Genomic DNA, 14682 nt, shown 5'->3' with positions numbered 1-14682 from the left:
TATTTTTATCTTATTTTACTGGTTTATTTAATTATTTAATCAAACATTTTCTCCGAATAATTTATTTCAACCATTTTAAATCCATTTTTATGAAACAATGTCTCACTTATATTTTTAAAACGTCTTGTTTGCAAAATTAATTTTCTGCGACTCGTTTAGTGAGAAAAAAGTGAATGCACATTTTTCAAGGCAATATTCTGTTCGAGAGTGCAATAATCTTAGAGAATTAAGAATGATCAATAGTAGACTAAGAAAAGTTAATTGAGAGATTAGATGTGAGTTAGTTAAAATTAAGCTTTTTCGCGTGCACGTCGATAGTTTCTCGTAAGTCGTGCGGGTCCGATTAATTGAAGATTTGATGAATTAGTATTAGATTCGTAAGTATGAGTAATTAAAATGTTAGAGGAAGTACCTTGGGGGATTAGTGTATAAGTGCAACAAACAAGAGAGCAAGTGGTAGTGCACAACCCTATTTGAGACACTATTTGAAGTTGACTTTCTTGCAAACTTAATGGCTACTTTTCTCCAATCTTTCCATACAAGATTCACAACTCAAAACCCTCATCTCTCTCACCTCTCTCTGCCGAACCTCCAAGGAAGAAAGGGGGAAGAAAACTCCATCTCTTTTAGCTTCAAACTTGCTCACTTTCATCACCCAACTTCCTACTCACTTGGAATTTCACTCCAACTAGAAGAAAGGTGAAGGCTTGTGGAGTTCTTGGAGAAACTTTGGTGGAAAAATCTGGTCTTCATCTAGGTTTAAAGGGTAATCACTTCATCTCTTTAATATTTCCAATTATCCAAAGTTTAACGGTTAATCTTCATGGGTTTGAAACCCTAATCGCGTTTATAGGCTAGCGGACTTGAGGAACTTTATTTCTCGCTTTAAACTATAGGCTAGCTGTCTTGATGAGGCCTCTAGGTAACTGACTTGAGACTTGATTGTTTGATTATGGTTGTTTTTGTGATGAATGAGATGATTATGATTAGAAAGTGGAGAGAAATCAAAGGAAAGTTGCGAAAGGAAGCTGGCCGAAATTCTGGTCACGTTGTTCTGTTTTAGTTTTGAAATTTTGATGCTTGTTTGGCTGTTAAATTGATGGAGATATGTCGTATTATGTGTGTAGAAAGTGTCTTTCAAAAATTGGATCGAATGGTTGCATAAAAATCTGGAAAATGCCTAGCAGGATACTCAGGCAGTGGTTCTTTGTCCGAATGTAACTCTCTATACAAAAGTCAAAATTGAGTGTTGTTTGTTGCATTCAAAACTAGACATTCATAGCTTTCCAATGGTATAAAATTCCCCTACCAGTTTGTGATAGCCCCACCTTCCCCTAGGGCGTACCAAAGGGGTTAGCGAACTGCCTGCCCAACTCTCGCCAGGACTACCAAGACGGTAAAACACACTAAACGTTCGGAATATATAATAGCGCTCCTACTGATTCAACAATCACAAATGGAAAACGAAATCGCAACTGAAAGTGAATAGTGACTGCCACGTCACAATCCGGCCGGTACCCAATCAAATACAGATAACGTTATTTAACTCAAAGAATGCACATTTCCAAAACCAAATACAATACGTGAACATGATTAAACAATTTTATCCACATACGTTTGTAATTTACAAAGCAAAAGGGAAACATTGGGGTCAAGGTACATTTAAAGTTTCCAACTCCCGAGGAGCTATACAAAAATATTTATACTAGCTCAATTTAGTCTACCAAAATCATGGTTTCCAACAGTTGACCCTGTAAGGAAAACAAAATTAACGAGGGTGAGCTTACGCTTGTGAGGTACCAACAAGACACACCGAGAGAATCATACTTAGGCAAGGAACACATAAGAAGTTACATCACCATAACCAAAGGTAAAAGGATACGGTCGGCTCTCAAGAGCCACTTTCCACTTGCCGTACTTGATCTCAAACCCATCGACACTCCGTCAACGTTTGGAGTAAAGAACAAGACCGTAGATTTCACTTTACACCACATTCTTTCCACCAAACATTCCCCTTACCGGGCCCGAACACCTCACAGTAACAGAAAGGTAATACTCGAGTATACCACAGGGTCGAGGAGATAACACTCCACTCGACTAACAGTCACTTATGGTTCGTAATCGAACCGACCAAGCCCTTGCCGGCTCGACCCGAATAACGACCAATGAGGTAAGAGCTCAGATATCACAATAAAGTCGTTGGATACAACCCTCCAATCGACATTCAATCATGCACAAGTACAGTTTCACAGTAACACAGTAGTAGTCATACAAGTAAGAGAACAAGAGCGGTGAAGTACACCCTTGTCTCATTCAAGTCCACCAAATTCATAGAATCAAGTAGAAACAATCATATAAACATCAAAACCATACAAGGTACACTCACCAATTTAAACAAGCAATTTCACAAGTTTTCGCCCGACATAAGTCTCGGTTCACCAGCACGCCCTATAACAATCAAGAAAGCACAATTGTGACTCGAACACGAGTCAAATACCTCTTAAATGAACTATTAAGGCAAAACCAAATATAGCTTGGAATGGAAAATATATAACATTTAGGGCTAAAAGTAGAAACAAACCCCAAAATCTTTCATTTCTATCCAACCTTAACCTAAACTCACAAGGATCCAACATCCTCAACATTTGGACAGCATTTCCCCTAAATTTCAGATTTTCCATCCTACAAACAACCCTTGAAATTCATCCAAAGCAACTACAATCACCCAAACAATTCATAAGCCATTCGACACACTTCATTAGGGTCACAATACCCCTCAATCATAGCCAATTAAAAGCTCAACAACCAACCATAGGAAAGCCCTAATTAGAAACCCTAAATCTGAAATTTTCCGCACAAGCGGAAATTTTCCGCAAATAACCGCAATTAACGCACAAGAGACCCATTTAACGCCATTTAGAGCCATCAATTCAAGGCCAACCATAACCATCATAGGAAAACAGAAAAATTCTCAAAAAATTCAGAAATTTAGCTAATTCCACTCTAATCCATAAAATCTTCCATAAAATCACCTAGTTAGCTACCATAAGTCACCAATTGACCATTATTAGGAGCAAAGAGTGAGTTCCAAGCAAAATATCTTAACTCCTCAAGAAAGGTAGTAGCTTAAATGTGACGCCCCACATCTCCCTAAGGCGGACCAAAGGGTATCCGCGGACGCCTGCCCAGCTCTCGCCAGGACTCAAGCAATTCCATTCAATTTAAAACCGAATTAAGCACTTCGATGAGAGCAACATGAATACAATAATGCGGAAGCGTTCAAGCTTAATAAGTCACTTAATGTATAACCAGTACATCGGGTAATCATGAAACGACTTCAATTCAAAGTACACATCAGGGCCCAAACATTTCAAGTTTACAATTTCCAAAAGTACAACCCAAACCAGGGCCTAGTCAAAATATATAACAGGAGTCTTAACAAAATTACAACGGATGGTTTCTCCATATTTCTCCAAGAGTCGGTCCTGTTAAGGAAAACAAAACTATAGGGTGAGCTAAACGCTCGTGAGGCCAAGAACACACATGCAAGCACTTAGTCAAATAACAATCCCAAATTTAATAAATAAAGCCATGTCTTTTCAATAATCAATCTCTCAAACAGGAAAAGTAATCAGAAACAATTCAAGGATATAGTAGCTCTCAGGAGCTAAGTTCCACTCGATCTGTCGATGTCATTCGTATACTTTCCCGCATTGACCCTCCTGTCAACCGGGTCGGTATTTCCATTTCCGTAGATCACCACTTTCTTCCCTCCGTCCACCGTACACCCCAAGGGCCCACAAGTCTATTTTTAGGGCGATACTCGACGAGTATGCCAAGCAAGACCTCTTATTAGGTCGAGCTTATAATCTCATGGCTCGCCCAAGTTCCCGACCAAGCCCATTGCCGGCTCGAGTCTAAGGACGGCCTATGAGTTTGGGCGTCCCCCATTCATTTGGTAGTCGAGGAGATTCACTCCAACGACACAAGCATTCATGACATGACATTGCATTTCATTCATTCATTCAATACATTTCATTCATTCATTCATTCATTTGAAATTAGAACGAGTGCGATAAAGTACGCACCCGCCCTTATTTTTAAAACTCCCAACAAGTATCACAATAAGCAAGTATCAAATTCATACACTTGACACTCACCGAGCAATTCAATAAGAATTATTTTCTGGGAGTTCAAGTGTCCGCGGTGAGATCCTCTTGAAGGTCTCCTTGCGCGCCTGACAATTTAATGGCGAATAATCATACAATTAACCCACTTATCAGGAAGATTGTACACTAGTACAATCTAAGAATTATTTTGCAAAAAGGAACCTCAATTACACGTAAATCGAGGTTCAACTTGCCTTTTATCATGTACAATATTATTTGAGTTTTGATCATGAAAATCGTAAACAAAACGTTTAAGAACATCAAAAGAATAAAGAGTTTTTGAAAAACTCTATTTCTTTGAAGTTGGAAAATTTTCAGTTTTACGATAAATCTTTGAAAAATCGTAACTCGCTCGATATAAGTCGAGAATTGGAAAACTTTATACCGTTGGAAACCTCTTAGAGATTACTATAAGTTCCTAGAAGACACTTTTCCATGAATCGAAGTGGAAAGTGGTCAAAAATGAGCTTGAAGATGCAGGGTTGGTTCACAAGGCAGAATGAAGTTGGTTTTTGGCCAACTTTGAAAATTCGGCACGATTCGCACGTTGCAAACCGGCCTCTGAAATTTTCAGCTCAATTAGTGTTGCAAGTGAAGTGTATGAAAAAACAAGCGGATCAAGAATCGGAGTCTCGAGCACCGAGATACGGTAGCCCGAAGTTGAGCAAATTCAAGACTGGATGAGAATTTTCCAGATTTGAACCTCTAACTTTAGTAATTCAATTGGTATCGAAACGAACTTGAATCGGCACCAAAATTGGCAGTATTTCAATACTATATGGAAAGTATCTCTCTATCGATTTTCGGGGAAAAATACCTTCGGCAAGGTAGTTAATGAGCCAACCGAAGTTCAAGAAAAATCCTAAGGCAATCTGCCTTGGACTTTCATTTTCCAAATTTCCAATCGTTTAACCAAGAAAGTTATCCAACCATGGTTCATTTGTGAAATAAGGGTCTAAGATACACCCATAATATCTTTGGTAAGTGTTTAATATCAAAAACATCAACTAACAAATTCACTCCAAGATTTGGTTCCAAACCAGTCCAAACATCATGGTTTTCCAAAACAGAGCAGTCCACTTGTTTCAGTCACAAATCAGTCAATATAGCTCGAAATTGAGCATGGTTTACGCCGTTGGAAAATAAATTCATAGAGTTAAAATATCACAGAAGAAATCATTTCCAAATTCGGCACCCATCTGATTCAAATTCGGGCATCAAGTTGCTGCCTGAACACTTCATTCCAGACGAACAGAGCAACAGGACAGCGAACTTAAAACATTTGGTTCGGCTTGCTCACACAGAATCAGAACGTGCATTATATACCAAATTAAAGCTAGGAATGTATAGTTTCAAACGCCACCGACGGCACATGATTTCGACATCCGAGGACAGAATTATAGCCAAAATACTACTGCTGGTCAGAGCATACGCGAATCAGTTTTCCAGATTTGCTGGTTTCTAAAAAAAATTCATTTGCCCATTCAAACCTCATTATTTTTCAATGAAATTTTTCACACATCTAATACATCCTACAAACATCCAATTCAAGCAATTAAACCATTAAAAATTGGCCTGGAAATGGCCGAACATGGCAGGGGCAAAATCGGAAAGTTTAGCTTCTTACACCCAATGAAGTTTCCACTAATTACCCATCACTAATGCATCATTAAAATCACTAAACCAACAATATAATCACCATTAATCATCACATCAGCAACAACAACCCAAGTGTGGGAATTCCAAGAGCCCACAATCACATTTTTACACCATAAACAAGTAACTAAGTGCATGCATGAACTTAATCTTGTCATATAATCTCCAAAAGATAAGAATCCAAGGGTTGATCATTACCTACTCCTTTGGTTTGCAAGGTCAGAATTTTCGGCCCTCTTGAAGCTCCAAAGAAACCGTGAAAGCTCCCTTCCTCCTTAGCTAGATGTAGTCTCCAAGTGGTTTGCTAAGAGATCTCCAAGTTTTGGTGTGATTTGGGTGGATTTTAGTGCATGGATTGAAGATGAAAAATGAAGACAATGGAGAGCTCTTCTCCTTCTTGTTGTTCGGCCAAGTGAGGTGAAGAGAGAGAGAGTGCTGATGCAATTGGCTTCCAAAGGAAGATTCTTTGTGTGGTGCAAAATGCACCTCAAAGTCAACTTGAAATAGTGCAATTTAGGGTGCGTTTGGACTCGATTTTTCTCGCGCGTTTGGTTCACTAGTGCACTAAACCTCCAAGGCATATATATTCTTGTAATTATTATTCACTCTTAATTGTCTCGAAATAAGGGTCTAAAGTCCCTCAAATGAAGTCGCGCGTGTGAAAACGCGTACCGTCAATTTTACCGCTATAACGCGAAACTTTCGAAAATTCTTATAACGATTGCACTACTAACTATCACTTGAATATTTATTCATAAAATTACCTATTTTAGGACCATAGTACAAGTCTCCAATATTCCAAGCTTATTGTGCTACTACGCGGATAAAATCTCCAAGCACTATTCACTATTTTTACGAAACGCGCTCTAGGAAATTAATTTTTGAAACGAATCATTTTAAAAATATAACGAAGTTACATTACCATGTATTTAGGTCTAATAAGACTAGAAAATATTCCTTGGAAAAAAAATCCAATTAAATAATTTATTAAGCCATAAATTGGGCATAAAATAATAGTTTTTGCGAGTCCTCACATTAAAGGTTTTTCTTCCAAAACAATTCAAACTCCCTTAGCAAGTCTTTTTTGTGGACTAATTCAAGGTTTAATCGGTTGGATTTCGAGATTTAATCAAGAATGGAAGATGAAATGTTGAAGCTTTCTTTTCTTTTCTTTTCTCTCAAGAGAGGTTCGGCCAAGATGGTGATGAAATGAAGATGATTTGGGTCAAAATTGAAGTTTTAGTAAAGTTAAGAAAGTTAGGCAAGTCTACCTTTGACTAAGTAGTGACACTTGGCACTTTGTTATTGCTTAAAGTTATATTTCTTGTCTTCCCATGGTTAATCCATCTAGGTAATCTCTAATTATCTCCTAACACCTAGTAATTAAATCCCTTTATGCAAAATTTAACCTAATTGGCCGAATTTCTCTCACTTAATGCACTATCGGGTCCCACGTCCAATATACACTCCTAATTTCTCATGAACTAACTTATACTCGGAAAATGATTTAAAAACTATATTTACTGATAAAAATATCTATAAAGTTAATATAATAAAGAAAATATAAATGTGCACAGGAATAAAATAATGCCTTAAATAAAATATTTTTTTTCTTTTTTTTTCCGGTTCTCACACTCTCTCCCCCTTAAAGAATTTCATCCTCGAAATTGCTCACCTGGGTTACTAAATAGCTCAGGGTATCTCTTTTGCATCTCCTCCTCCACCTCCCAAGTGGCCTCTTCTATACCATGATTCCTCCACAAAACCTTCACCAATGGAATTTGTTTATTCCTCAGTTCCTTAATCCTTCGATCGAGTAATCGCACAGGTCTCTCGTCGTAGGTAAGTGCTTCATCTATCTCAATCTCCTCCGATTGTACAATGTGGGTTGGATCAGGATAGTACTTTTTAAGCATTGATATATGGAAGACGTCATGAATTCGGGATAAACTTGGCGGCAACTCAAGTCGGTACGCTACTTTTCCAACCCTTTGGAGAATCGTGAAGGGTCCTACGAATCGTGGTTGAAGTTTCTTTCCTCTACCCGCGTTGACACTTCATAAGGGTGTGATTTTAAGGAAAACACGGTCTCCAACTTCAAACTCCAAATCTTTCCTTCGGTTATCCGCGTAGCTCTTTTGGCGACTTTGAGCTGTTTGGAGTTTCTGATGTATCAACTTAACCTTTTCTTGAGCATCCTCCATCCATAGAATGACTGTTGGGTCCAAGACCTTCTTTTCCCCTACTTCATCCCAATATATGGGTGAACGGCACTTCCTTCCGTAAAGCGTTTCGTATGGTGCCATTTGGATCGATGAGTGGTAACTATTATTGTAGGCAAACTCCACCAAGGTCATGTGTTGGCCCCAACTACCCCCAAAATCTAAGATGCAAGTCCTTAGCATATCCTCAAGGGTTTGAATGGTTCGTTCAGACTGTCCATCCGTCTAGGGGTGATAAGTAGTACTAAGGTTGAGCTTAGTGCCTAAGGTCTCTTGAAATTTTTACCAAAACCTTGACATGAAACGAGGATCTCGGTCGGAAACTATACTTACTGGGACCCCATGTAACCTCACAATTTCATCCATGTACAACCGAGCCAACTTATCCATGGAATACTTCATATTCACAGGTAAGAAATGGGCCGATTTGGTTAACCGATCAACGATCACCCAAATGGCATCATATCCTTTTTGTGTCCTTGGCAATCCAGAAACAAAGTCCATCGTGATATTTTCCCACTTCCATTCGGGTATCTCAAGGGGTTGTAACAATCCAGAGGGTTTTTGGTGTTCAGCCTTGACTTACTGGCAAACTAGACAGGTTTGTATATATTGAGCAACCTCTCTCTTCATCTTATCCCACCAATACAACCTTCGCAGGTCTTGGTACATCTTGTTACTACTCGGGTGAATTGTATATTTCGATCGATGGGCTTCCTCCAAAATCCCCCTTTTCAAAGTTTCATCCTTGGGCACCACTACTCGGTTTCTATACCTTAAAATCCCTTCAGGACTCAAATTGAAATCAGGTAATTCTCCATTCTCTACCTTTTCCTTCCACTTTTGTACCATCGGGTCCTTCTCTTGGGCTTCTTTAATTTGACCAAGAATAGTAGATGTTACCCGGATATTCCCAAAGGTCACCTTTTGACGTTCCAAATTAGGGTTCCACTCACTAACCACTCCCAACATCTCCCACTCTTTGACCATTAGCCCAGCTATTTGAACCTTCCGACTTAGGGCATCAGCTACTACATTCGCTTTTTCCGGATGGTAGTTAATCTTACAGTCGTAGTCCTCCAAAAATTCCATCCATCTTCGCTGCCTCATGTTCAATTCTTTTTGGGAAAACAGATACTTAAGGCTTTTATGGTCAGAATAAACCTCAAAGATTACTCCGTATAGGTAGTGCCTCCACTTTTTCAGGGCAAAGACTACTGCCGCTAACTCCAAGTCATGGGTAGGGTAGTTTTGTTCGTGAGGTTTCAATTTCCTAGAGGCAAACGATATCACATTCTTATTCTGCATCAACACGCACCCCAATCCTTCCTTTGACGCATCAGTATAAACAGTGAAACTATCCTTTTCGTTAGGCAAAACGAGAATAGGGGCCACAGTTAATCTTTTCTTCATTTCTTGAAAGCTACCTTCACACCTAGTGTCCCACAGAAAACAGCCATTCTTTTTGGTTAAATCGGTCAAAGGACCGGCAAACTTGGAAAAGTCCTGAATAAAACGCCTATAGTACCCAGCCAATCCTAAAAAGCTATGCACCTCAGTGGGAGTTTCAGGCCTCTTCCATTCAGTTACGGCCTCTACTTTCGCCGGATCTACTGTAATACCCTCTTTCGAAATCACATGCCCCAAGAAAGAAATTTTCTCCAACCAAAATTCACATTTACTAAATTTGGCGTATAGCTGATGATCTCTTAAGGTTTGCAAGACTAGCTTCAAATGTTGCTCATGCTCCCCTTGGGTTTTTGAGTAGACCAGAATGTCATCGATAAACACAACGACAAATCGGTCCAGGTAGGGTTTGAAAACCCAATGCATCAAATCCATAAAGGCGGTAGGGGCATTGGTCAATCCAAATGGCATAATGGCAAATTCAAAATGCCCATATCTAGACTTGAAGGCAGTCTTTGGTACGTCCTCTTTCCGAATTAACAACTGATAATAACCCTGTCGAAGGTCCAACTTCGAAAAGACCACTGCTCCTTGCAACTGGTCAAACAATTCATCGATATGGGGCAGTGGATACTTATTTTTAATGGTCACATTGTTTAACCCCTGATAGTCTATACACAACCTCAAGGTCCCGTTTTTCTTTTTCACAAATAACACAGGGGCTCCCCAAGGAGATCCACTCTCACGGATAAACCCTCGTTCCAAAAGGTCTTGCAATTGCAATTTCAACTCCTTAAACTCAGCAGGTGCCATCCGATACGGGGTTTTAGAGATAGGTGACGTCCCCGGTAACAAGTCTATCTTGAACTCTATCTCCCTCTCCGGTGGTAAAGTTACTAATTCATCAGGGAATACATCCGGATATTCATTCACTACCGGTACATCTTCTACCTTCAACTTATCGGTGGGAGTGTTTATAAGAAAAGCTAAGAACCCTTGCGCCTCTCGACTCAGAAGTTTCCTAACCCGAATACCCGAAATCAATGCAGATGAGGCTAGGCTATCCCTTACATCTAGCCTTAAAGTCGCCTCCCCCGGTATACGCAATTCTACTACTTTCCTCTTACAGTCAAGTTGGGCATCATACTTAGCTAACCAGTCCATACCCAAAATAATATCGTACCCCTTAATAGCTAAGCTTATAAGATTCCCCAAAAGCTTTCTTTCTCCTACCCAAATTTCACAATCAGCATACATCATACTAGTGATCAAACGTTGGGTCCCCGTAGGTGTACTAACTTCCAGGTCATAAGGCAAGCTAACAGGTCTTATGTCAATTCCGCACATAAAATCAGGGTTAACAAAGGAATGGGTGGCACCGGGGTCTATCAAAATCCTAACTAGACGATGAAAGACAGGGATCATACCTTTCACGATCTCAGACGACTCAGGGACTTGACGTTGCTCAAGGGAATACACCCGAGCGGCCACCTTTGGTCTTGTCCCTTCCACCTTAGATTGCCCCGAGTTGGCATTTGATGGTTGCGGAGTTCCGTTCGCCTCTCGAGGTAGAATTGGACAGCTTGCAATTTGGTGCTCCGCATTCCCACAGTGCAAGCACTTCCCTTCTTTCTTCCAACAGTTATCCTCCGTATGATTTGGTTTCCCACAGAATCCACAAGGACCTTGAGAAACAGAAGCTGAGCTCCCCTGTGAGGCACTTCTCTGCTGGTCTCGCCCTACTGGGCCACCTCTTGACAGGGTGCCCTTCGACATCCCCGAAAGTCTTCCTCCTCCGGCTCCCCTTCCAAACTTGGGAGGGTTACTTTTCTCACTTTGCCCTAAACTACTTCCAGGAAATCCCCGTTTCCTCACCTGGTAGTTTCTCACTTAAAGTCTTACATTTTCAACTCGCAGTGCCTTCTCAACTGCCTCACTAAAAGTATTAATTTGGGCTACCGCTAGATCCTTTTGAATTTTCACATTTAGCCCCTGAATAAATCGCCGCACCCTTCTTTGCTCAGTTACAATAAGTTCAGGGGCGAACTTGGATAGTCTAGCAAATTGGTTCTCATACTCAGCCACCGATTGAGTTCCCTGGCGCAGCCTAATGAATTCGTCCTCCTTCTTTTCCTGAACTAGGGATGGAAAATATTTAGCGTTAAACTCTCTCATGAAGTTTACCCATGTCTTTGGTGTTTGCTCTCTTTCCCACTTTGTTCGAATCACGTTCCACCAAGACCGGGCGGCCCCTTCCAACTGAAAGACAGCAAAAATAACCTGCCTCTCCTCCGAATAGTGTAAGGCTGCAAAGATATCTATCATCTTTTCCAACCACCGTTCGGCCACGTCTGGATCTGGCCCTCCCAGGAACTTTGGTGGGGAGAACTTTTGAAATCTTTCGAGAGCTCTGTCCTCACCCTCTAGATGGTTGCCCGGGTTCCCAGGTTGATGAACAGGGGGTTGGCCCTAGTGTTCCACTACGTAGGCCAATAAGTCAGTCATGTGCTGAATAGCAGCGGCTACCTGGATATTAGGGTCAATTCTAGGCTCAAGATTTGGTTCAGGCACAGTTTCCCGACTACCCCCTTCAGTCGCCGGTTGCCTAAGACCACGTCCTCGGCGCCGACCACTATGAGTACCCTCCATTGATATAATCCAATCTAGGGTCAAAGCACAGGTATAATATTAAAACGATATAGAACGTAAACAAATAACAAGAAATAAGCACCAAACAAAACATTTACACAGATTACACACAGATATGGCAAACAAGACATAAAATAACAGTCAGTCAAATATATACAAGAGTAGTCCCATGAAAGGAGTGGGCATCCAAAAGTAAGATATACAAAGCTAGGTCAAAACACAAAAATAGCTAACTAAGAGCTTTCCCTAGTCATTTCCCACATGGGATCAAAATATAGCTCAAAGGAGCTCTAACCTAGTTCTCTACTGAGCCAACCGACTCCTCCCCAGAACTAGAACTAGAGGCACCTCCCTCGCCTGGAGCTCTGTCGTCTGGAACTCCCCCTGGCATATTAGCGCCAATCACTCCCTGGATTAGCGCCTCACACTCGTTAATAATCCCACCGGACCGGTCTCTAACCTCCCGGACCACCCTAGTGAGACGGCCGTTGGCTTTCTGTAACTGCTCTCTAAGAGTATTCGTCCTCTCCTGCTCCATGGCTACATCCTCCTAGAGCTCCCGAATGCGATCCGCCTGCATCCTCATGATGCCTTTCACACGCTGCAGCTCAGTGTGATCTTTGGCGGTGGCACGCCTGAGCCTCCTCCTCTCATCTAACACGGCCACGACCACATGGTCAGCGTAGGAGTAGTGCTGGCAACGACCACAGCGCCTAGTCCGACTGGTCGTGCTCCAGCGCCGAATCGGTCCTCCGGGCCTCTCCTCATAATCAACGACGCGAAAACGCCTCCGAGGCGGCCCACCTCCGCTCCCACTAGCTCCGTCCATGACCTATAAGGATATTCACAGTTACAACTTAGACAAAGTAATCATACTTAAACAGACCCTAACACAATCCCCAAAAGTTCTAAGAATCAGGTTTCAGGTTCGCACAGGTTATTTCTAACCTGGCTCTGATACCAACTGTGACAGCCCCACCTTCCCCTAAGGCGTACCAAAGGGGTTAGCAAACTGCCTGCCCAACTCTTACTAGGACTACCAAGACGGTAAAACACACTAAACGTTCGGAAAATATAATAGCGCTCCTACTGATTCAACGATCACAAACGGAAAACGAAATTGCAACTGAAAGTGAATAGTGACTGCCACGTCACAATCCGGCCGGTACCCAATCGAATACAGATAACATTATTTAACTCAAAGAATGCACATTTTCAAAACCAAATACAATACATGAACATGATTAAACTGTTTTATCCACATACGTTTGTAATTTACAAAGCAAAAGGGAAACATTGGGGTCAAGGTACATTTAGAGTTTCCAACTCCCGAGGAGCTATACAAAAATATTTATACTAGCTCAATTCAGTCTTCCAAAATCATGGTTTCCAACAGTTGACCCTGTAAGGAAAACAAAATTAACGAGGCTGAGCTTACGCTCATGAGGTACCAACAAGACACACCGAGAGAATCATACTTAGGCAAGGAACACATAAGAAGTTACATCACCATAACCAAAGGTAAAAGGATACGGTCGGCTCTCAAGAGCCACTTTCCACTTGCCGTACTTGATCTCAAACCCGTCGACACTCCGTCAACGTTTGGAGTAAAGAACAAGACCATAGATTCCACTTTACACCACATTTTTTCCACCGAACATTCCCCTTACCGGACCCGAACACCTCACAGTAACAGAAAGGTAATACTCGAGTATACCACAGGGTCGAGGAGATAACACTCCACTCGACCAACAGTCACTCATGGTTCATTATCGAACCGACCAAGCCCTTGCCGGCTCGACCCGAATAACGACCAATGAGGTAAGAGCTCAGATATCACAATAAAGTCATTGGATACAACCCTCCAATCGACATTCAATCATGCACAAGTACAGTTTCACAGTAACACAGTAGTAGTCATACAAGTAAGAGAACAAGAGCGGTGAAGTACACTCTTGTCTCATTCAAGTCCACCAAGTTCATAGAATCAAGTAGAAACAATCATATAAACATTAAACCATACAAGGTACACTCACCAATTCAAACAAGCAATTTCACAAGTTTTCGCCCAACGTAAGCCTCGGTTCACCGGCACTCCCTATAACAATCAAGAAAGCACAATTGAGACTCGAACACGAGTCGAATACCTCTTAAATGAACTATTAAGGCAAAACCAAATATAGTTTGGAATGGAAAATATATAACATTTAGGGCTAAAAGTAGAAACAAACCCCAAAATCTTTCATTTCTATCCAACCTTAACCTAAACTCACAAGAATCCATCATCCTCAACATTTGGATAGCATTTCCCCTAAATTTCAGATTTTCCATCCTACAAACAACCCTTGAAATTCATCCAAAGCAACTACAATCACCCAAACAATTCATAAGCCATTCAACACACTTCATTAGGGTCACAATACCCCTCAATCATAGCCAATTAAAAGCTCAACAAGCAACCATAGGAAAGCCCTAATTAAAAACCCAAAATCTGAAATTTTCCGTACAAGCGGAAATTTTCCGCAATTAACGCACAAGTGACCCATTTAACGCCATTTAGAGCCATCAATTCAAGGCCA

This window comes from Coffea eugenioides, chromosome 2 (assembly GCF_003713205.1).
Source record: "Coffea eugenioides isolate CCC68of chromosome 2, Ceug_1.0, whole genome shotgun sequence".
Taxonomy (NCBI): Eukaryota; Viridiplantae; Streptophyta; class Magnoliopsida; order Gentianales; family Rubiaceae; genus Coffea; species Coffea eugenioides.
This window is presented reverse-complemented; position numbering follows the sequence as displayed.